Genomic DNA, 23,453 nt, shown 5'->3' on the forward strand with positions numbered 1-23,453 from the left:
GATATCTCCTACTCTACACTTGTCAGGAAAAAGTGGTCTATTTTTTGTCAAGAAAACCCAAACTTCAGCAAAGACATATACACTCCACAAAACAGGAAAGGACATCTCATTTGAAAGGAAAAGTTATCAGAGTGTGAGAAAAATGAGTTTGCCACATTCCAATATTTGTGGGACATGAGACTGAACTTCAGAAGATATAATGGGAAGGGACAGGCAGAATCCCTAAGGAACCAAAGTACGCTTAGCACTGGAGTTCCTCATTACATGAGAGCTCAGATATTGGTAAGGATGGTAAACATAATGATAAGAACTTTGCAGTCCATACTCAGTCTCCATATAAGGCAACAATGTGAACAAGATGAAAAGTAGTCACCACTACAGTACTAACAGCTACTTTAGCAGTGGTATTGTGAAAAACAGAGTATAACTGGAGAGAGAAGAAAAGGTAGATATTTGAAAACAGACTAGGCTCTGCTGGAACTGAACAATTTTCCATGAAAGTAACCAAGCAATCACACCACAGGTGCCAAATGCAAAAATGAGCAAAGATTAACTGTATAAATACTATGTGTACAGAAATACAGGTAGTTTGTTGGAATTCTATGATGTTGAGATGAAAGAATAGGAAGGAATTTCTATCAAGTCAGGCACCATATCCTGTTCTTAGAATACTCACATTCAAGAGACTGAGACAGAGAAGTTAGGAATTTCAGGTTAGCCCGAACTACATATCAAGACAATACATCTTTTATTCTTTTTTTCTTTATTTAAATCAAAAGTCTGGTTGATAGAATATCACGAACAATATTAAGAAAATAGAAATTTAACGCCTATGCAGTGATACTCCTGCTAAGAAAACATGTTCTATAAAGAGACGTTAATTATTAAGTTACAAATACCAGCTGTCATATTGAAGGTTGTGGCATGAAGGGGTATGGTGTTGTTTGGTTGATCATTCTTCACTTCCATGTCTCATTTTACACATCTTAAAAAGCTTCTCTGATGACCTCCTTACTGTATAGACATCGATATGTGCCTTGCCTTTAATTCTATGTATTAAAACCAGTAATTTATTTATCAAATGACTATTTGATTTTGCATTATCTTCAAAAATAATGGGTCTTGAGGAATTTATACCTTTATTGTGTGGGTTTGAATATTCATAATAGCAATCAGAGAATAATCGGGGCCCAACACACACACAGGGTTTTTGGAGAGACTATACCTGTGGCAATACGAAAGCATAGAAATAAGTAGGTTGATCTGTTTTTCTGCTTAACATTTATAACTAGTTACTGATTAGAATGGGTAAAAAGTTGAGATACAGTCAAGGTTTTCTTTTCCTTAATTTCAATGATTGCTTATACAGCATGTGAAACTGACTCACCCCTGGTAAAATTTCTGCCTGAACTGCATTAGTGCAAAGACTACAAGTTTGCACCAGCTTTGTAAATATTTGGACACTTGACTCAATGCTTAACACACTTTGGAAAATCCGCTTGTGTTAAGAGAGAAAGTATTAGATATGAAAATCTGTGAGAATAAATCACTCCTAAGCTTTGATTTTTGCGACTACAGAGAAAGACTTTGACTCTGATGTAACTGAGTGTCTAAAAGTATTAAAAAATCAATATCTCTTATCTGCAAGAATCCTTTTAGTGGCTTACTGCTCTGTCTTCCAGAAGATGAGTGTTAATTGTGTCAATTGCTCTTTTTGGCAGGAAAAGGGCTTGTCTGTCAAATGCTTTTCAATCGCCAAGAAGTTTGAGGTACCTGGAGAATGCTTCCTCCTGTTCATCCTCATCCTGCTCTCATGGCCTTTGTTATCTGCACCAGTCCATCTCTACACACCCCCATGTACATTTTTCTGATGAACTTACGTATCCTGAAATTTGGTTACACTAGTTCTGTCATACACAATATATGGAGAGACTTGAAAGTGAGATCTGAGGAATCTCTCAGGAGGGATGTGCCACACAGACGTTTTTCTTCACACTTTTTGTATAATTCAGTGCTGCCTATTGCCAGCCATGGCCTTTGTCCACTGTATGGCCCTGCTTCATTCTGCAGCCCAAATGAGTAGTGAGGTATGTTCCCACATGGCAAGTGTTTCACGGGGAATAGGTTGCCTTGTAGGGTTGGGAAAAAACTACTTGAGATCCAAATCTAACCACACACAAGGAGTTGAAAAATTATTGGTCATCTTCCATACCACAGTGATATCCATGCTGAACCCATCATCTTTGCTTAAAGTATGAAGAAGTCAAGACAGGACTGAAAAGAACTCTGGGTCTGAAGAAAGTTCTGATAATAAATAGATAATTAAGGATCCCAAAGTGATCTTTCAAAAAGGTGCAAAGTCTGTGAAAGAAAGAAAAAAAATAATAACTGTGTGTTTTCTTGCTGTCTTGAAACAAACTTTAAGAAACATACCTTTCTTTAAAGTGTTCTCTTTATTCACCACCATGCTTAATTGCAAACAATTGTAAAGTATGCTTGCTACTAAATTACTTTAGTAGATTAATCCAGTACTTAAGTGGTTTCCTCTGGACAGAGTTTAAACCACATGTTAATGTCTCTGGGTCTTGAAAATTCTCTGTATCCATTCTTAGCTATTTGGAAATCTTTCAGAAATTGTTTGTACATGATCTCAGCTCGTTATGATACAATTCCATATTCTTCAGTACATGTAAATTCTTTGCATTGGATGGAACTGCTAATTAGTTCTCAGGAGAGTGAATTGTTAACCCCTGCTTTGTGTACCATTTGATCAGTCCATACTTCAGTTCTGGTCACCCAGTGTCTATTATTTTGGAACAGGAGTAGTCTTTCCTCCACTTTTTGATTTCTAAAAGGGCTGTGGAAAAGAATTTCAGCCAGGTGATTCTCAACATCAGTATCATAGTTTCATATAAACACACACACACGTACACACACACACACACAGACACACACACACACACGCACACACACACATACACACATGCACAAACACACACACACCCACACACACACAAATATGCATTCACATACAGGAACTGAAGTGAGTTTACAAGTGACCGAATATAAAAATAAAAGTCAGCAAGAGTTATATAATTAGATTCAGGTTGCTATTCAACAGGAAAATAAAATAATATACAATTAGAATCTTGAGTCTTTATGAGTATAATGAAACAAAAATAAAATTCCATTTAAGTGTGCTGAAAATATTGAAGACATTGACAAATTACCATGACACCAAAACTACAGTATTGTTTTAGGCATGAGTCACCCATACAGAAAGACAGTAATTATATTCTCTTCAGACTCATTGTTCTGAGTTTTCTTACATGGAGTAAGGATCATTCAGGTCAAAATGTTGGTGAAAAAATGACAGAGATGCTGAAAACCAATCCTAAAGTTTTGAAGAGACACACAGTCTTTCCATAGGCTTTAAGTGATTCTCCCATAACTTCTATTACTTTAAAAGAAATACAAAAGAAAATACATTAAAATATTTTAAATATGAAAGGAAAATAATTTAAAATAATTTCATTGCTTCATATTTGGTTCTTGTTAAGATGACAGATATCCTCCTAATGCTTACCTGCGATAAGCGAAGCAAGAAACACTTTGTGGTATCTGTGTCAAGTACATATAATCTCAACCTAAAAGAGGAAAACCACTGGGCAAATCCAAATTCAGAGACATTCTTGCAAGGTAAGTAGTTATCTTCAAAGGTGTGGTCACAGAAGATAAAAATAGTAATGAATTATCACAAAACTGAATGACTTAAGATATGTAATAAGTAAATGTTAACTGGATTTCTGGATTGGATATGGGCATAGAAAGTGTACAGTTCTAGAAACATTGTTGATATGATTTGGTAAACCTACTGTGTTACTTGTAACATTTTTTTTTCAATTTTCTGATTTTTGAGAATTAGTCATTAGATTGCTTAAAGTATATAAAATTCAGGAATTAGGACACGATATAAAACCATACTGTTTCCTAGCAATTAAATCTGTTTTTCCTGTATAGTTTGAATTCTTTTTTATTTTTTGTATTTATTTATTTTATTAATTTATTTATGTCTCAAATGCTGTCCTCCTTCCTGTTTTCCCCCCAGAGTCCCTTAAAACAAACAGCATCCCTTTCTGATTACTTCTTTCAAAAAGACAAAGCAACAGTAGTTAAAAGTCATGTTTAGTTCCTTGATAGCTGTTCCTTTGGCCACACATTTGAAAATCTATATCATTGATAGTGCAGACATTAGGAAATATCTTCAAAAATGATCTTCCAAAATTAAATATTCTCCAGTTATCAGCTATCAGCTATCAGCTTGACAAAAGTGGAAGAACCCATGAACAAAAATATCCTTGTAATGTACGTAGAGAAAATTGATCAGAGAAGAAGGAATACATATAGCAACCTTCCTGGATTCAACACAATAGAGCCTACATTCCTGTAGTGTATTCTTCATGAGTTTATAGAGTTTATGGGCTAATACCTGGAAAAGAACTCCTACAAAAACCAGCAGCAAATTAACCACAAACTGCAATATTTATACAAGCCAAAGAAATATGTGTAAAGTATTATTTTCAGCTCTATATGAGAATATTAATGTTTTTTAATTCATATAGTAATAAAATTTTAATTTCATTTCTGCAAATTTTATTGCAATTTTTTAATAAATAGATTTTAAGTGACTCATGTGATCATTAACTTTTAGTGGTTTTGATTGCACTATAGAACAATAAAGTGTTTATTTGACTGTGATCATTACTATGAATATTCACGAAAATCAAATTATGTCAACCAGGAACTGCTCTTCTGTTTTTATACTTTTTGTTGTACATATGCTTGTTCACATGTGCAACACATGCATGCCTACTGTCCAGGAGGTTGAAGAAGGTGTGAGGTTCCGTGATGCTGAAATTACAGCCACTTGTGAGCTGTCAACAGGTTCTCTGGAAGAACAGATAATGCTATTAATCACCGAATCATTCATTCATCTGCAGCAAACACCATTTTTTGTAAATATAGTGACTAAATTGTCCTTTCTTCTGCATAGACTACTGTTTTCTCAAATGTGATAATTTAATATTAAACATACACCCACCTGTTCTTAACTTCATATATATATATATATATATACATATATATATATATACACACACACAAATACATACACAGCCACACACACTCACACTCACACACACACACACACACACACACTGCTCTTACATTCAAGTTTACTTACTTACTTACTTACACACACACACACACCTGCTTCTTACCTTCAAGTAGACTTAGTTATTTTCATAGTTATTTGTTTATTTATTCACTTTACATGCTGCACACTGCCCCCTCCAGTTCACCCCTCTCACAATCCTTCCCCCAGCCTTTTCTCCTCTGAGCAGGAGGGGAACCCTCGGGTATCTCCTCACCTTGCATATCTAGTCTCTGTGATCACACCATCTGCTAGTGAGGACAGACACAGCAGCCTAGATAAATGGGTTGAGGAGGTAGAGGTCATATCCAGAAAGAGGCAGAGAGCTGGGGTAAAAGATGCCCATGAATCAATGGGTGTTTCCTTAGTTGAGACTCACAGCCTCAGTGATATGGACCTGAAGAAGCAATCTCCGGTAGCCAGAGAGCAACCCAAATGGAGTGATAAAGACACCTACTTTTGACCCAAAATTTATTCTGACCACAAGAAATGAAGGCGCCGTGCATAGAACAGAGAGTGAGGAAATTTCAACCAATGGTTAGTGCAGATCGAGACCCATCCCAGGGATGAGCACCAATCCCTGACACTACTACTGACACTCTGTTATGCTTGGAGAAAGGAGTCTAACATGGCTTCCCTCTGAGAGACTCCACTAAGCTGCTGACTCAGACAGAAGCAGACATCCATTAGCCATACCAGGGGTGGTGTTTGGGGACACAGATGGAAGAACAGAATGAAAAGGATTATGGCCTCTAAGGATATAGGCAGTCCACAGGCTTTGTCTTCATGTGGGTACCGAACAACTAGAATTGGGTTTCCCCAAAACATGTTGTATGTAGATGGGACATCTGTTTCTTTAAAATTCATTCATTTATTTACTCATTTTACATCCCAAGATCGGTGCTCCATCTTCAAGGTACGCCAACACCCATTGTCAGGGGAACCCATAAAAAGACAAAGCTATACATTTCCTACCTATGTCCTGGTGGCTCAGGCTCAGTCCATATTCACTCTCTGGTTGGTGGTTCAGTCTTTGAAAAACCCCAAGAGTCCCCATGAGTTGATTCTATTGGTCTTTCTGTGAAGTCCCTCATATTATCTGGGCCTTGATTCTTCACCTGTTTTTTTAAAGACTCCCCAAGCTCCAGCTAATGTTTGGTGGTGAATCTTTACACTTGTTTCTCTCAGGTATAGGGTGGAGTCACAGAGAGGAAAGTTATACTAGGAATCTGTGTGCAAGCATGATAGAGTATCTTTAATGTATCAGAGATAGGTGATTGCTCATGCGGTAGGTCTCAATCTGTAATAACCATTGGTTGGACATTCCTTCCATGTCTACTGTTTCTATCTTTGTCTCTGAAGATCTTGTAGGCTGTGTTCACTTTTGATTGAAGGTTTAATGGGTGGGTTTTTTTCCTTGTCACATCACTGTGAGTCATTCCTGGCTACAGAATTGGCAAATTAAGGATCTGTACCCTCATTGCTACAGTCACCCCAATAGACATCCTGGGGACTCGCCTTTCCCAGTTCTCTGGATCTTCCTTGAGATGTGCACCCCACACTTGTGATTTCCATTCTCTTTTCCCTGCTTTCCCTATAACTAATTCCTCCAAAGCCTACTCCCTTCCCTACCTCCCCTCCCATTCAGTTTCCTCCCTCCCTCCATCCTCCTCAATATTTATTATGCTAAATGCATTTTAAAGTCAATATTTAGGAAAAAACACTGAAAAGTGTAGGAAGTATCCCACTCACATGTTGCTAACAGTGGACTGTGCTAGTGGAAATTTGTCTCTACAACCTCTCAGTACTAGAAGTCGTCATAGGCTTCCTTTGTGTATAGATATTTGGTCTTTCTCAGATTTCTGGCGCGTTTGGAGACTGATTATAGTCTCATTGCTTATCAGGCCGTATAAATCTGGATATAGATATTTTTTGGATAGTTATCAGATAGTATACAAGCTAGCCAAGACATAATATAGATTTTAAGCCTTTCTCAAGCTGAAATGAAGAACTAAATATTATTTCTAACTGATATAGTAACAGACTGGGTGTTGAATATATCAAATGCTTTATAAATTGTTGAATGGTAATAATCTTACTCAATTGATATATAAATGAAAAGTCTGTTTAACTGGACAAAAAGGGGGAAACATTGTTTACACTGAAGTTATCTGTATTTTGATGCTAATCCACTGCTCTAAGGACAGCTGCCTTGTCCTGTACTCAGAACTCAGGTGAATTCTGCAAAACCACTTTACCATTAAATTTGTGAAGTACAGGTGAGGGGCAGGTCCAGTATAGAAGGAGGCCTATCATTGGAGGAAGGAAGGATGGGCAGGAAAGAAGTTTGAAGGAAGTAGAAGAGACTAGAGGAAAAAGGAGAGACAGAAAGAGGAGAGGTGAGAAGCCATGGCAGGTGAAGTTAAGATTCTGCTCTGTGTATTTACTTGTTGTTATTAATGTTCCAAAGGTATGGATGGTACCAGGCTTGGTATGCTTAAGTGGGCTATTATATCTTATCAATTGGGTCAAAGATTATTTTGTTGTGTGTTCTTTTATGTGAGGATTTGAGTGTAAGAATGTGTGTGGCAGTAAGAGACACTGGGCAGATGAGGTGTAGGGCTGTATTCAACCAAGATATCTAGCAGAGGCTTGGGAAACTACAGTGACAGTGTTAGCGGGGTAAAAGACTACTTTTATTTTTATATTTTTGCAACAGCACATTCACTTCTGTATTTGACGTGCTCTAGGTGTGTCCCAAGGAAAGATCTACATCTGGTTCCAGACAGAATGTGCTTCTTAGGTTTATCAATCTTATCTAGTTTTGGTGGCTGATTTTATATATATATATTTAACATGGATTCTGAGCAGCTACGTCAAGAATGTAGAATCCACAAATGACAATGCCAAATAGAATCGCTCCTGTTTTTTGAGCCTATTAAAGTTGAAGTTTCACTGGACCTCAAGTTCTTCCCTCCCTGTCAATCCTCCTTTATCTTATCTTTGGCCAGAAGAAAGAATCATTTTAAAACATCCAAAATGCTGAAATATCACCCTTTGGAACACAGGAAGTTAGATATTACAGAAATGATATCTAATGGGACTACAGAAACATTTTCAATTGTCCCTGCTCTCCTTTTATTTACTCAGGCAGCTATGTATATGCATAAAATAAAAATTTGATAGTTTATCATTTTAAGTAGATACACAATATTTACACTTGCAAATTCACTTTATAGCTTGGCCACCTTTGTTGCCAAAATCATTGCAAAAATCTAGAATTGGTAAACAGAATGTTTGAATACACATACAGGAATATCTATAATGTCCCCTAACAAGGAATGAACAATTAGAAAATGAAATACAAAATTCACTCAGTTAAATGCCTGTAGAGAAAAAAAATGGCCTTTGAGAAAGAGGGAAAATCTAGAAAATTGAACAGTTTGTAACAGGAATGGACCCGGTAATAGAGTTATTATCCAGATGAATCTCCTACAACCCATGTTCCTAGATCTTTTCTACCCAATACAAGCCCCTAACGGACTTGGTCCATTAAGAGCCTGTAACCACTGATGAAGAAAAGAGAAGTTTCCAGCTGTAGAGAGATATAGTACAAAGGTTACCACTGTGTCACAGGAGACTCTCCTGGAATAGGCACCCTTGAATCTGGTCAATATAAGGAAAGCAGGTAGGCCATGGCAGTTCTCAGTGACATCATCATTTGGCCCTCCCTGAAAAATTTATTGTACCCTGGAGAGCAGTAGCTTTTGTGATGTCACAAGGAACTGCATCACAGATATTCCTGCAGTACACCTAGGGAATACTAAATGGCCTCTATTTCAGTACAAACAGTCATTTGGGAGGGAGAACAAAGAGTATGTACATAACAGAAATGAGTAGAAGAATGTTGGCCTTCTGTTTAGTTTAAAAAAATGAAATATGTGGTACATGGGAAAGCACAGTGAGTGCTGTGTAGGGGTTGTGAGGGTTCACTGAACACATAGCCTTGATCTGAGCCTTCCATATATGGGATTCAGGAAGTGCGAACCTCTCAGTAGCATCTGGTTTTCCTTGCTTGTTATGGTTCCTGGGAATCAGAGATTTTTTATCATTAATTTTATTATTCCAAAAGTCAGGTGTTGGGACAGGTATAGTGTTTTTTTTTTTCTGAGAGCCCATGCCTTTTATTTTTTCCCCCAAAAGGAAAAAGACCTAAGGAGGAAGGGAAAGACAAGTATTGTATGCTCAGCTCAGAGTAATCTCCTCCAGCTTTGGATTCCTATAGTACAGTTTCTGTCTGACACTGACATCTGGGAGAGAGAAACGCTTCTATTTGAAACTTCATCACCTCATTCTTTCCACTAGTGTTATGCTGACTACCATTCCCTGACAGTGTCCCTCTAGATTTCTGAATCAATATGTCTGATTACCTTGCAGTTTTATTTACTTATATTTCTTTGATTTTTTTTTAATTTTTAAGTTAATTTTAATATTTTTTGGATATTTCTATATCTACATTTTAAATGTTTTTTTCCTCTCCCAGTATCCTCTCCATAAGAGACCTGAACGTTTCCCTTCCTTTACATTTAAACCCCCCTTACTGCCTCTCGACATTTCCTTGAACTGGGAGTCAAACGTAGGGAGAACCAAGGGCCTCTCCTTCCTTTGGTGTCCAACAATGCAATCCTCTGCTACATATGCAGTTGGACCCATAGGTCTGCCCATGTACAGTCTTTGAATACCTGTATAGTACCAGAATGTTCTTGTTCATTGTCATTGTTCTACTGATGGGGTAGAGCATCTTCAGCTCTAGTAAACCTTTCTCAAAATTTACCAAGAAGAGGTCCATTTACAAATCTCTGGTTTGCCACTGGCACTCACTTGTGTAAATAACATGCTCTAGCTGTGTCTCTCAGGAAATATATATAACCTGTCCCTGGAATCATGCACTTCTTAGCTTCATTAATCTTAATCATATCTAATTTTGGTGGCTGATCTATCTATCTATCTATCTATCTATCTATCTATCTATCTATCTAGTTATCTATCTAGATATCTATCCTTGTCTCTGTCTCTGTCTCTGTCTCTCTCTCTACATATATATATATATATATATATATGTATATATATATATATATATATATATATATTTGGTGGCTTCTACATCTATGAAATTATGTGAAATTTTAATATGGATTCTGTGCTCCTAGGTGAAGAATGGAGTATCCACAAATGACAATACCAAATATACTCCCTCCTGTTCTTATGAGCCTATTGAGGTTGAGGTTTTACTGGAACTCAAGCCATTCTTCTCCCTTCTCATCATCCCGTATCTATTGTTTGGCTTGAAGAAAGTATCATTGTAAAACATCCAAAAGCTTGAAGTCTCACCCTTGGAACACAGGAAGGTAGATATTAAAGAAATAATATCTAATGTGACTACAGAACTGCATTCTATAGTCCATGCTGTCCTTTGATTCACTGATGTCAGGTAATTTCTGCATTAAATAAAAATTTGGGCGTTTATCATTTGAAGTAGGTACACAATATTTACACTATTAAATTCACTCTTTAGCTTGGCCAGCTTTGTTGCGAAAATCATTGCAAAAAACTAGATTTGGAAAACAGAATTATTGAGTACACATTCAGGAATATCTATAAAGTCCCCTATCAAGGAATTAACAATTAGAAAATTAAATACATAATCCACTCATTTTAATATCTGTAGGGAAACAATGCCCTTTGGGAAACAGATAGAACTTAGGAAATTGAACTGTTTGTCACAGGAATGGACCTGGTAATAAAATTATCCAGAAGGCTCTCCTACATCCCATGTTACTAGGTATTTTCTACACATGCCAAGACCCTGAATAACTTTGTCCATTCAGAGCAGGTAACCACTCATAAAGCAAAGGGAACTCTCTAGCATTAGAGAGATGTTCTGCATAAATGTTTCCACTGTGTCAAAGGAGACACTCCTGGAAAGGGCACCCTAGAATCTGGTCAATATTAAGAAAGATCTTTAGCAGGTAGGCCATGGCAATTCTCAGGGATAATGTCATTAGGCCGTATCTAAAAAATCTCTTGCAACCTAGAGAGCCCTAGCTTTTTCTGTGATATCAAAAGTAATGTCGTGACTGCAGCTGCCTCTCAGACATTCCTTTAGTACCTCTAAGGTTTATTAATTGGCCTTTATTTTAGTTTAAACAGCTATTTAGGAGGGAGAACAAATAGGATGTAGATATCAGAGATGGGGGGAAGGAAGTTGGCCTAATGTTTTAGTTTAAAAAACGAAGAAATACATGGTACATGGGAAAGCTCTGGGTACTGTGTAGGGGTTGTGAGGGTACACTGAACACATCGCCTTGATCTGAACCTTCAACATATTGGATTCAGGAGGTGAGAGCCTCTCAGTTGCATCTGCATTTCCTTGCTGGTTATGGCTCCTGGAAGTCAGAGATTTTTTATTATTAATTTCTTTATTCCAAAAGGCAGGGATTCGGAAGGGTTCAGTTGTTTTTCTGAGAGCTCATGACTTTCATTATTTTTCTCCATGAGAAAAAGTTCCTAAGGAAGGAGTGATGACAAGTATTGTATCCTCTGCTCAGTGTAAATTCCTCCTTGCTTTGGATTCCTATAGTGCACTTTGTTTCTGACACTGATATCTGTGACAGAGATGTGCATCTAGCTGCGACATCATCATCTCGGTCTTTCCACTAGTATTACTCTGATTACAATTCCCTGACAGGTACCCTTTAAATTTCTTGGTCGATACGTATGATTCCTTGACAATTTTCTTTTCTTTTACTTATATCATTTTTAAGCAATTTATTGCTTTTTTAATTGGATACTTCTATATTTTCTTTACAAATATAATTTCCTTTCCCAGTTTCCTCTCCAAAAGAGCCCTGACCTGTCCAATTCCCCTTTTTCTATAACCCCCTTACTGCCTCTTGACATTCCGTTGAACTGGGAATCAAACCTAGGGTGGACCAAGGGCCTCTTCTTCCATTGTTGCTCACCAAGACCATCTTCTGATACATATGGAATTGGAGCCATTGGTCTGTAATGTGCAGTCTTGAATGTTGATTTAGTACCAGAAAGGTTTCGTTCATTGGCATTGTTCTTATGGGGATTAAAGCCCCATTCAGATCTTGTAATCCTTTCTCAACATTTACCAACAAGAAGTCCATTTTCAGTTGAGGATTTGCCGTTATCATTTAACACTGTATTTCACATACTCTAGCTGTGTCTCTCGGGAAAGGTCTATATCTGTTCCTGGCATAATGCACTTCTTAGCTTCATCAATTTTATATCGTTATGGTGGCAGATGTATATATATATATATATATATATATATATATATATATATATATATATATATATATACTTTTGGTGGCTCCTACAACTAGGTGGTTAGGTGGAATGTTAACATAGAATCTTCCCAACTAGGTAAAGAATGTAGAATTCAGAAATGACAATGTCAAATGGACTCCATCCTGTATTATGAACATATTGAATTTGAGGTTTGACTGGTGGTAATGCCATTCTTCTCCCTGCCTATCCTCCAGTATCTAAGGTTTTTACTTAAGAAAGAATAATATTAAAACATCCAAAACCCTCAAGTCTGGCCATGGGAACACAGGAAGATAGGTCGTACAGAATTAATATCAAATGGGACTAGAGAACTGAATTCTATAGTCCATGTGTTGCTGATGTCTGGTAATTTTTAGATGAAATAAGCATTTAGGAGTTTATCATTTGAAGTGAGTACACAGTATTTACACCATTATGCTCAGTCTATAGCTAGGCTCAGTTTGTTGCCAAATCATTGTAGAAAATGGAATTGGAAATCAATATATTTGAGTACACTTTCAGGAATATTTATGAAATGCCCTGTCAATGAAAGTACAATAAGAAAGTAAAATACAATATTCATTTAATTACAGGACTGTAGGGAAAATACTGGCCTTTGTGATACATAGATAACCAAGAAAATTGAACTCTATGTCACTGGAATGAACCTGGGAATAAAAATATTATCTAGAAGAACCTCCTACACTAGATGTTCCTTAAACTTTTCTACCCATGCCAAGGCCCTTATTAACTTTTTCCATCCCAAGCATGTAACTGCTTAAAAAATCAAAGAGAAATCTCTAGCTTAAGAGAGATGGAGTATGTAAAGGTTTCCACTGTGTCACAGGAGACATACATGGAATGGGCACCCTCGAATCTGGTCTATGTAAGGAAAGCTGTTTAGCAGGTATACCATTGAACTTCTCAATGACATAATCATTAGGCCCTCCCTGAAACATCTCTTGTAACCTGGAAAGCCCTAGCTTCTGTGATGTCACAAGTATTGTTGTGACTGAAACTCCCTATCAGATATCACTTCAGTACCTCTAGTGTTTACTAATTGAATTCTAATTCAGAGTAAACAGCCATTTTGGAGTGAAAGCAAAGAGGATGAAGAGATCAGAGATGGGGAGAAGGATGCTGGCCTTCTTTCTTGATATAAAAAAAGGAAGAAATACATGGTCCTTGGGAAAGCTCAGTGAGTCATTGGTACAGATTGAATGGGATGGCTGAAGAGACAGCCTTGATCTGAGCCTTCAATATAAGGGTAACAGAAGCTGGGAGCCTCCCAAAAACATCTGGACTTCCCTGTTATTATAGTTCTTGGAAGTCAGAGAATTTATATCATTTATTTCTTTATTTCAAAAGCCAAGTTTTGGGAAGGGCACAGTTGTTTTCCTGAGATCTCACAGCCTTTATTCTTTTTGTAAAAAAGAAAGTGTCCTAAGGAAGATAGGATTGACAAGTATTGTGTCCTCTTCTCAGAGTAAACTCCACCATGCTTTGGATACCTATGCTGCCATTTGTGTCTGACACTGATATCTGGGAGAGAGAAGTGCTTCTGTTTGAGACTTCATCATTTCAGTCTTTCCACTAGTTTTACTCTGAATACCACTTTGGATTTCCGAGTCAATATATGTGATTAATTGTCAGTTTTCTTTCTTATCTTTCATTATATTTACTCTTTAGCAAATTTTATTGTTTTTTTTAACTTGTTGTTTCTATATTTAAATTTAAAATATTATTTCCTTTCCCAGATTCCTGCCCTTAAGATCCATATCTGTTCCCTTTCCTTCTTTTCAAACCCCCTTTTCTGCCAATTGACATTCCCTTGAACTAGGAGACAAAGCTAGGGAGGACAAAAGGCTTCTACTCCCATAGTGCCCAACAATGATGGGGAGAAGGAACCTGGCCTTCTACCGTGGTATTAAAATAAGAGAAAAATACGTCATCCTTAGGAATGCTAAGTGCATACTTCATACCTGTTGACTGGAGTATCTAAAGAGATAGCCTTGATATGAGCCTTCACCATATGGGAATCAGGAGCTGAGAGCTCCTCAGAAGCATCTGTAATTACAAGTTCTTATGGTTCCTGGAAGTCAGAGTGTTTATATCATTCATTGCTTTATTCCAAAAGCCAAGTTTTGGGAACAGTACAGTTGATTTGCTGTGACCTCATGGCCTTTATTTTTTTTTTGTCCAAAAGAAAGACGTCCTAAGGAAGAAGGGAAAGACAAGTATTGTGTCCCTAGCTCAGAGTAAACACCTCCATGCTTTGGATTCCTATAGTGCAGTTTTTATCTGACTCTGATATTTGGGAGAGAGATGTGCTTCTAGTTGAGACTTCATCATCTCTGTCTTTCCACTAGTATTACTCTGAATACCACTTTAGATTTTCGAGTCAATGGGTTTGATTAGATGACTGTTTTCTTATCTTTTATATCTTGAGTTTATTTATTTTTTAGCAAATTTAATTGCTTTTTTTAAACTAGATGTTTCTCTATTTACCTGTAAAATATTATTTTCTTTCTAATTTTCCTTCTTATAAAATCCCTACCTATTCACTATCCCTTCTTTAATGACACTTTCTGCCCCTTGACAGTCCCTTGAACTATAAGACAATTCTGGCTTGGATCAAGGGCTTCTCCTTTTATTGGTGTCCATTAAGATCATCATCTGCCACATATCCATTTAGAGAAATTGGTCTGTCCATGTAAAGTCTTTTAATATTGGTCTAGTACCAGGAAGTTCTGGTTCATTGGTACCGTTGTTGTTATGGTGTTGAAAGCACCTTCAACTCTTGTAATCCTTTCTCAAAATCTACCAACAAGAGGTCCGTTTTCAGTTCACTGGTTTGCCACTAGCATTCACTTCTGTAATTGACATTCTCTAGCTATGTCTCTCAGGAAATATCTACATCCAGGTCCTGGTACAATGCACTTCTTAGCTTCATCAATCTTATTTAATTTGGTGGCTGTTATATATATACTTTTGGTGACTCCTACAATTATGAAGTTAGGTGGAATTTTAACATGGATTCTGCGCAAATAGGTCAAGAAAGAAGAATCCACAAATGGCATTGCCAAGTAGACTCTCTCTTGTTCTTATGAACCTATTGAAGTTGAGGTTTCACTGGTCCAGAAGCCATTCTTCTTTGTGATCATCCTCCTCTACCTTCTGCTTGGCCTTAAGAAAGAAACATGGTAAAACATCCTAAACAATTAAATCTGGGCCTGAGACACTAGAATGTAGATATTTTTGCAGATGATATCAAATGTGACTAGAAAAGAAAATTCTATGCTCCATATGGTCCTTTTTTAACTGATATCTGGAAATTTTGGATAAAATATAATTTTGGAGTTTATCGTTTGATGTCGCTACACCATATTTACACTGTTATACTCAGTCTATTGCTGTGCGCCTTTGTTGAGAAATCATTGCAAAAAATGAGTTAGAAATTAGAATGTTTGAGTACACATTCAGGAACATTTATAAAATCACCTATCAAGGAATATACAGTAAGAAGTGAAATACAGTATTCATTAAAACTAAAGGTCTGTAGGGAAAATACTGGCCTTTGTGATACAGAGAAATCCTAGAATTTGAACTGTATTTCACAGTAATGTACCTAGGAATAAAATATTATCTAGAAGAATCTCCTACACTCCATGTTCCTAAATCTTTTCTACCCATGCCAGGTCCCTGACCAAATTTCACCATTTAGAGCATGTAACCACTAATGAAGCAAAGATAAGTTTGTAGATTTAGAGAGATGGAGTTCGTAAAGGTTCCCATTGTGTCACAAGAGACATAACAAGAAAGGGCACCCTTGTATCTGGTTCATGTAAGGAAGCTATTTAGCAGGTAGGCTTTTTCTGTGATGTCACAAGTGTTGTTGTGACTGCAACTCCCTTTCAAATATTCCTTCAGGACCTCTAGAGTTTACTAACTGGCCTGTAATTCAGAAAAACGAGCCATTGGGGAGTGAGAAGAAAGAGGATGAAGAGATCAGTGATGGGGAGAAGGAAGCTGGTCTTCTGACTTGGTGTCAAAAAAAAGGAAGAAATATGTGGTCCTTGGGAAATCTCAGTGAATCCTTGGTAGGGGTTGAGGAGGATCACTGAAGAGATAGATTGGATCTGAGCCTTACACATATGGGAATCAAGAGCTGTGAGCCTCTCCAAAACATCTGGACTTCGCAGTTCTTATGCCGCTGGAAGTCAGAGATTTTATATCATTCATTTCCTTACTCCAAAAGCCAAGTATTTGGATGGTCACAGATGTTTTCCTGAGAGCTCATGGCATTAATTCTTTTCGTAAAATATAAAAAGGTCCTAAATAATAAGGGAGAGAAAAGTATTGTGTCCTCTGCTCAGAGCAAACTCCTCCATGCTTTGAATACCAATAGTGCAGTTTGTTTCTTACACTAATATCTGGGAGAGAGCAGTCCTTCTAGTTGAAACTTCATCATCTCAATCTTTCCACTAGTATTTCCACTGACTAACACTTAAGTTTTCTGAGTCAATTGGTGAAATAAGCTTGCATTTTTCCTTTCTTTTCTTTCTTTCTTTTTTTAAAATTTTTTAGCAAAACTCTCAAATATCATCCTGGGTGACAATGTAGATTAGACCCATCAGATGAAATGAAGAATTGAAAAACTCTCCTGGGGATGAAAATGGTAAAGAAATCACATTGATGTATCATAAATGCAGTGCCAAGAGCAATATTAATACTAGTCTGGGGAGATGCTGCCTTTATCAGAGACCACAGACCTTTAGTTTAGAATGATTCAGTACTAAACTGGGAATGGAAAATGATGGTTGATATGGTTCTAACAGATCTCATAACATTAAAAAGGGTCTCTTCCAGATCAGAGAATGATTATTGTAAAGCAACTTCCAGAATAAACTTATGAGACCCACCATCAACCTGTGAAATAATGTGCGAAAGAAGAAATTAGTGTCTCTTCAGGGACAAACTGTTGCTTTCAAACAAACAGTAAAGTGTCCATTCTATGAATGATACATAGATATATACACATTATAGCAGGATGAATACAGAGTTTCTTCAGGTCCATGAAAGAGGTATTCAGCAGTTGACCTGGCTCAGCAATAAAGTTATTTTTTGCCAACTCATGAGACCTGAGCTCCTTCACTAGGAGATCCATGATTGAAGGAAAGAACAAACTTCAGACAACTTGTCTCAGATTTCTATGTAGTTCAGATTTCCTGGTCTTGGTCCTCAGAAGGAAGGACATCTTGTTTTTCAATTCTTGTTCATCCTATAATCCTTCTCTCTGATGCACTAATGCAAATAAATTAGGGTGCATTTCATTGATAGATTACAATTGATATTTTAATTCTGTTGCCAAGAACTATAGAAAATAAGAAGGGCTGTATCAAAGCATCCTTTGAAAGTCAGACTACGGGAATGTGTCCATTGGAAATTTGTAACTTAGCTGAAACTCTTACTAGAGACAAACTGCCATAAAAGGTCTTCTCTAGATACCTGGTGTAGTAGTTGGTGTTCCCAACAGATAGTAAAGGATGAATCTCTCTGTATAGAGGAATCTGATTGTTCAAAATGATCACAGACTACGGACCACATAATTTAACAATGGCTGACTATTTGTAAACTCCTAGAATCCATTAGATTATTAGTCCAAAAGGCTTGGTATCTCATCTGGTCATAAGTATATGGATAAATTTTCAGTATGCAGGTTCTAATGTATGTGAGGGTTTGGTAGCATTGTGAGTGCAAACATGAAAAAGTAAAAGCTTCATTCTTCTATGTTTTCTATGGGGATTCAAATGAAAGGCATAGTTAAGAATAGACTGGGATTGCCATTCTCAAACAGACCAGTATCTTCAACTGAACATTCATTTCTGGGAAGCTGCACGCTGTCAGAATGGCTCAGGTGTATGTGAACTGCAAGATCTAGTCTGGGAAGGCATTCCTGTTCATCAATCACACCTGCCCCTACTACAGAAACACCCAAGACTTCCTCAATCAACTTTTTTGGACACATGGTCTTCTGGGATTCGAAGAGATTAGATCTACTAACAACAACAATGCGATTCAAGATTACTTACAACAGGTCACTGGAGTGAGAATAGTTCCTTGGATCTTTAAAGGTAGAGAAAGACTGCATAGGTAGTCACAGTGATCTAATCTCCCTGCAACAGAAAGAGAATATAATGATGTCGCTGAAGCAGTTTGGAGCTATGCAGTTATAAAAGGGATGGCTGTAAAAGCCCATGCTGACAGCAGACATTCAACCATGCTGAGAGTTGAAGTGCGTCACAGATGACTTCAGTATTTTCATAGGACAGGGATTTAGAACAAATTGGCTTTTATTCTATTCCTCAGTGCAAAAAATCTGTTGCTGTTTGCCTCAAACCATGGGGTAGGGAAACTTAAGAGGCAACAGAGGTTTGATTTTCCAGTCTTCATGTTCTGACATGTCTCTACTTCTAAGTCCATGTTTCACAAGCCAGATCATTTAAATCTCCAGGGAATCAGTTACTGTTTGCCTACCATGCTGGTCTTCTGAAGTCATTTTACAGAAGTCCACTTCCTAGTAATTATTAAAGCAATGAATATTATGAAGTTGTTTATGATCTACACACAGGCCTTTCATGCCCCAAGCATGTACCATCCCACATCTGCCTTGGCAACTCTCAGCCAGTGTTTTAACCTATTCATACAATAACCCACAGAAGTCCACACTTGTATGAGGATGTTGTTTGAAAAACAGATGAATAGCTTTAGCATGGTTGTTCTTCACTGTAGCCATATTAACACAGACGACAGAGTATATGATGCATTCAGCTCTGTTTGTCGTGTTTAATTGCCCATAAAGTCCCAAACAGCTCTGAGCTGATTGTGTCAGAGTACGAGCAAAGTCAAATATAAAATGCTAAATTTCAGAACTCTCCTTCCAAGGCTGTTTGTGAAAGAAGTTGTTCGCAAAACACTGTCCTAATAAATTTATTCCATTCTCACTTTGATATTTTGATTTGATGTCTTGAAATGACATTTAATTATCATTGAAATGCAGGTTCTCTCTATGGTCTCTAGTGAGAAGGATTCATTTTTCAAAGGGATGTATCTGCAGATGCCTGAAAAAATAAATATAAAGAATAGATCTTGATAAAATTCTAGGGTAAAGATGCAACATCCTATTCCAAAGATCCATATAAGAAGCACATTTGACATTGACCTTATTTTATTAAGAAATTCTTCACATATTCCCTCTATCATTGGGGATTAAATAATCTCAGATGAATAGTTGACAAACAAGAATAGCCTTTAGAATCATTTTACCCTCTTCACTAATAGTTTTTAGCAAATAGAACACTAAAAGATCACATAGAAGAAATGGTTATAATCAAAAGATACATGTGGGTCAGCTTTAACTCTCATGGTCAAGGTCAATTTGGACACGCTCATTGTGGTCATGGATTGCTCTCATAAGACTCTGCAGAAGGTTTTTCCTATTGCCTCAGTGTAAGCTCCAGGAAGACCAAGCTACCAGAGCTGATCAGGTTCCCTTAGAATGCACTTGAAAGCCACATACGCTGAGGAACTTTTGATGTGCTTTAGCTCTATTGTCAAGTTTTTTAAGCCTCTAACAAATAGCAAGCTGTCCTTTTTACTCCCTCCTCAACACCTCTAAATGAGCCCTAGCTCAATTGCTCAGTTTCATTGGTCATAGCTCAGCACCCCAATATGCCCTCATCTTACTGTGTTTCTAACATCCTGCCTGCTACACCAATGGCCACTCCATACTAGATCTCACATGACTGGTAGCTATTACTCCACCCTTAAATCCTTTCTTCACCCTTGTGTCTACTAGCCTGTTTGCAGGAATACTAGATATTCACACAACTGATTGGCCAAGAGCATCTTTATTGAACTATACAGAATCAATTTTGGAACAGGACCTTCAGTGTTTGCAGGAAGATTCCCGATCTAAGAATCAAAACGTGACCAAACAAGACTCAATCCATATCTCTGGTTTTGGGAGGGAGATAGAGCAATTAGAATTTCAGAGTTGAAATTCAAATAATTATAATATATTTATAGTATTAATTATGCCAAGATAAAAGGATCCAAAAAGTGGAAATGGGCAACATTAAAGGCAAGAGAAATTCCCTAGTACAGCAAACAATGTGGACGTGGTAGAAAGACTGGGTTCTTCCCAGCCATCTGAATTTGAACTTGAAATTCTTCTGATCACTTCTTGATCTCTGTATGTACAAATAACAAAAAGAAAAAGAAAACATAATTAAACAAAAAAACAAACAAAATGAAACAAAAAGCAAAAGCAAAACCGAATCAACCCCAATCCTAAAAGAAGAAGACCGAGTGAAGATTGTTTGAGGTCCTCATTTTTAACTACACTACAAACCACCAATAGCTTTCAATGCAAAAATTGTTCATTATTTTATTTGAAACTTCTCTTTGGGTCCAAGGAACAAGGTTTATAAGCTGCAAAAACAGGAAACAGAAACAAATAATACTGTAGAGCTCACCACTGGTATTACTATGGTGACTGTGGGCAATGCGGAAAATACTGCTGTTTGACAATGGGTCTTATGGTTTTCTATATGCTGGCAATATCTATGACTCTGAAATGAGTTAGAGTCATCACCAAATCATGAATAAATGAACTGTTCCTTTTGTTTGGATTACAAGATATGGCAATCAGTTGACTGACTATGATTTGTATTTTGTACCTAGCCTCTGTGGTAAAGCTAAGGCTTCTGATGGAAAATCCTCCACCAAATACTCGATGTTCAATGGTGCTGCCAGCCAAAATCCATTTCCTGAGGCTACTTTTCAATCTCCAGAAGAGGTTTCAAAATGTCAAACTTAACAATATTTTATTTGTAGCTTTGTCTTGTCACTTTTATTTTAAATAATGTGTGATTTCTGGCATAATTCCTTCTAATTTCTTCCTCACATAGAACTTCACTTTTGACCTCAAATTCCATTCATGAAGGGGTACTCTTACCTTGCATTGACTGAGTTTTCTATTTTCCTTTTATGGCTTACTGTGATTGCTTATTGTGGCTGTCTAAACAATGCATTATTGAGCAACTGACTCCATCAGAATGGCTTGTAGGCATCAGTGTATTGCATTTTCTTGATGGCTAGTTTATGTATGGGGACTTTGCCCACTGTGGATGGTACCAGAACTAGTAAGCTGAGGAGGTTATAGAGAAAATGTAGCTGAGCAGATTAATAAGCAGAGTTCCTCTTTCATTTCATGCTGCTGCCTTGTGTTCTTTTCTTGGATTCCATTGATTATGAACTGGAACTTGTGTTGTGAATAAAACCTTCAATTTCCCACATTGGCATTTTATATTTACTAAAACATAGTAGTACTAACTAGAACATTTGGCATTTTCTTGAGATCTGATCCGATAGTCCATCCTCCTGCTGGTATGTAACCTCACTTTTAAAACAATAAATCAATCCTGGACACTCCAATCTTTTGAAATATTTACTCTGCCAACAACATCATATGTATGTAACTCTTACTTTTTTTAATCTCATGATATTTTTCCTCCCTCTTTATTTCTCTTTAAAATTATCTCCCTAGACATGTTAGCACTTTGTATTTTAAAGTTGTCCTCTGTCCCATAGCAGAATAATTATAGTCAAATTCTTGAGTTTCGTAAAAGTAGGTGATTTATTGTAGTAAAATTTTCTAATCAATATTTATTGCATTAACTTTTTAATTAATCAAAAATTGACATTATTATATTATCTACTTATCCTTAAAACTATAAAAGATTTGATTTATTCAAGTCTTTAAGGTTCTTCAGAACATCAGCTGGAACGTTCTTATATATATTCTGGATGGATCATGGTTACTTCATATGTCTTCTAACTAATATTATGCTTTAAAACTATGCTAATCTACGGTATTTGTTATATACTTTAAGAGTGTTTCAAGTGGAATATTTCCTTGATTTCCCTCCTATGGTTTGAAATTGGAAAACAGGAAAGATAACGTGTTTTCTGTGTTCACTTTGAATTCTATTTTATGAATGTATTTTCAGCTTTAAGAAACCTAATCTTTCAGAGAACAATTGTCTCTATTCAGGATCACTTCTAGGTAATTCATAGTGCTCTTTGCATTTTAAATATTTTATCCACAATATTTTATTTTATATTTTCAGATTATTGTGAGGGGAATTTTACCTATATTTTCTCACAGTATGGTTTGGATTGGCATAAATGAAGGCTCAGGAATTATGTGTGTTCGTATGATATTCTACTTTTATGACCATATTTTTCAGTCTTAAGAGACTGACACATTTTTAGAGTTTTTAAAATGGTATCATGACATCTGCAAATGAGACCAATTTGATTTCTTCATTTTTTCTTTTGTATTCCTGGATCTTCTTCAGTTGTCATATTGTTCTAGCTAAAATTACAAATACTGTAATATATAGGTATGAAACCAGTGTATATACTTGTCTTCTTCCTGCTTGTAGTAGAACTGCTTTGAATTTTTCTCTCTTTAGCACGATGCTTGTGGTGGGCTTCTTGTACCTTGCCTTTACTATGTTGAACTATATCCTCCATACTTATAGCTGCCCCAAGACTAATCAAACTTGTAAGTCTGGGAATTGGAGAAAGCTTACCTGGTTGAAGATTATTTTTTAATGTTGTCTTGAATCTGTTCACAAGTATTTTATTGAGAATATGTGTGTATAGGTGCAAATTAGTGTGTGATAACTTCCTCTCTTTCTGCCAGTCTTCTGTAACTCTTTTTTCCTGTCGCTTCCAACCCTGACCAGCAGGAAAGGTGTGACACAATGATGTTCTTCCCAAAGCAGTTTATTCAGGAACCCTTTTTCTGCAAGCC

At 36.8% G+C, this 23,453-nt stretch overlaps 2 long non-coding RNA genes and 1 pseudogene across 2 annotated transcripts in view; 2 read left to right on the top strand and 1 right to left on the bottom strand.

The window, feature by feature from the left end:
• Nucleotides 1–11,926, top strand: part of LOC134484006 (uncharacterized) — a 34,386-nt gene extending 22,460 nt beyond the window's left edge. Inside the window, exons 3-5 of the long non-coding RNA XR_010061293.1 lie at nt 1,722–2,087; nt 3,561–3,699; nt 10,423–11,926. This is a non-coding gene — a long non-coding RNA (uncharacterized LOC134484006). The remainder of the gene's footprint in view (nt 1–1,721; nt 2,088–3,560; nt 3,700–10,422) is intronic.
• On the top strand, nt 1,686–2,147 carry Or10ap1-ps1 (olfactory receptor family 10 subfamily AP member 1, pseudogene 1; annotated as a pseudogene).
• A 6,520-nt stretch (nt 11,927–18,446) lies between the features above and the next one.
• LOC134484065 (uncharacterized) overlaps nt 18,447–23,453 on the bottom strand; it is a 180,829-nt gene continuing 175,822 nt past the window's right edge. Inside the window, exon 4 of the long non-coding RNA XR_010061411.1 lies at nt 18,447–18,744. This is a non-coding gene — a long non-coding RNA (uncharacterized LOC134484065). The remainder of the gene's footprint in view (nt 18,745–23,453) is intronic.

The sequence above is a fragment of the Rattus norvegicus genome, chromosome X, assembly GCF_036323735.1.
Source record: "Rattus norvegicus strain BN/NHsdMcwi chromosome X, GRCr8, whole genome shotgun sequence".
Taxonomy (NCBI): domain Eukaryota; kingdom Metazoa; phylum Chordata; class Mammalia; order Rodentia; family Muridae; genus Rattus; species Rattus norvegicus.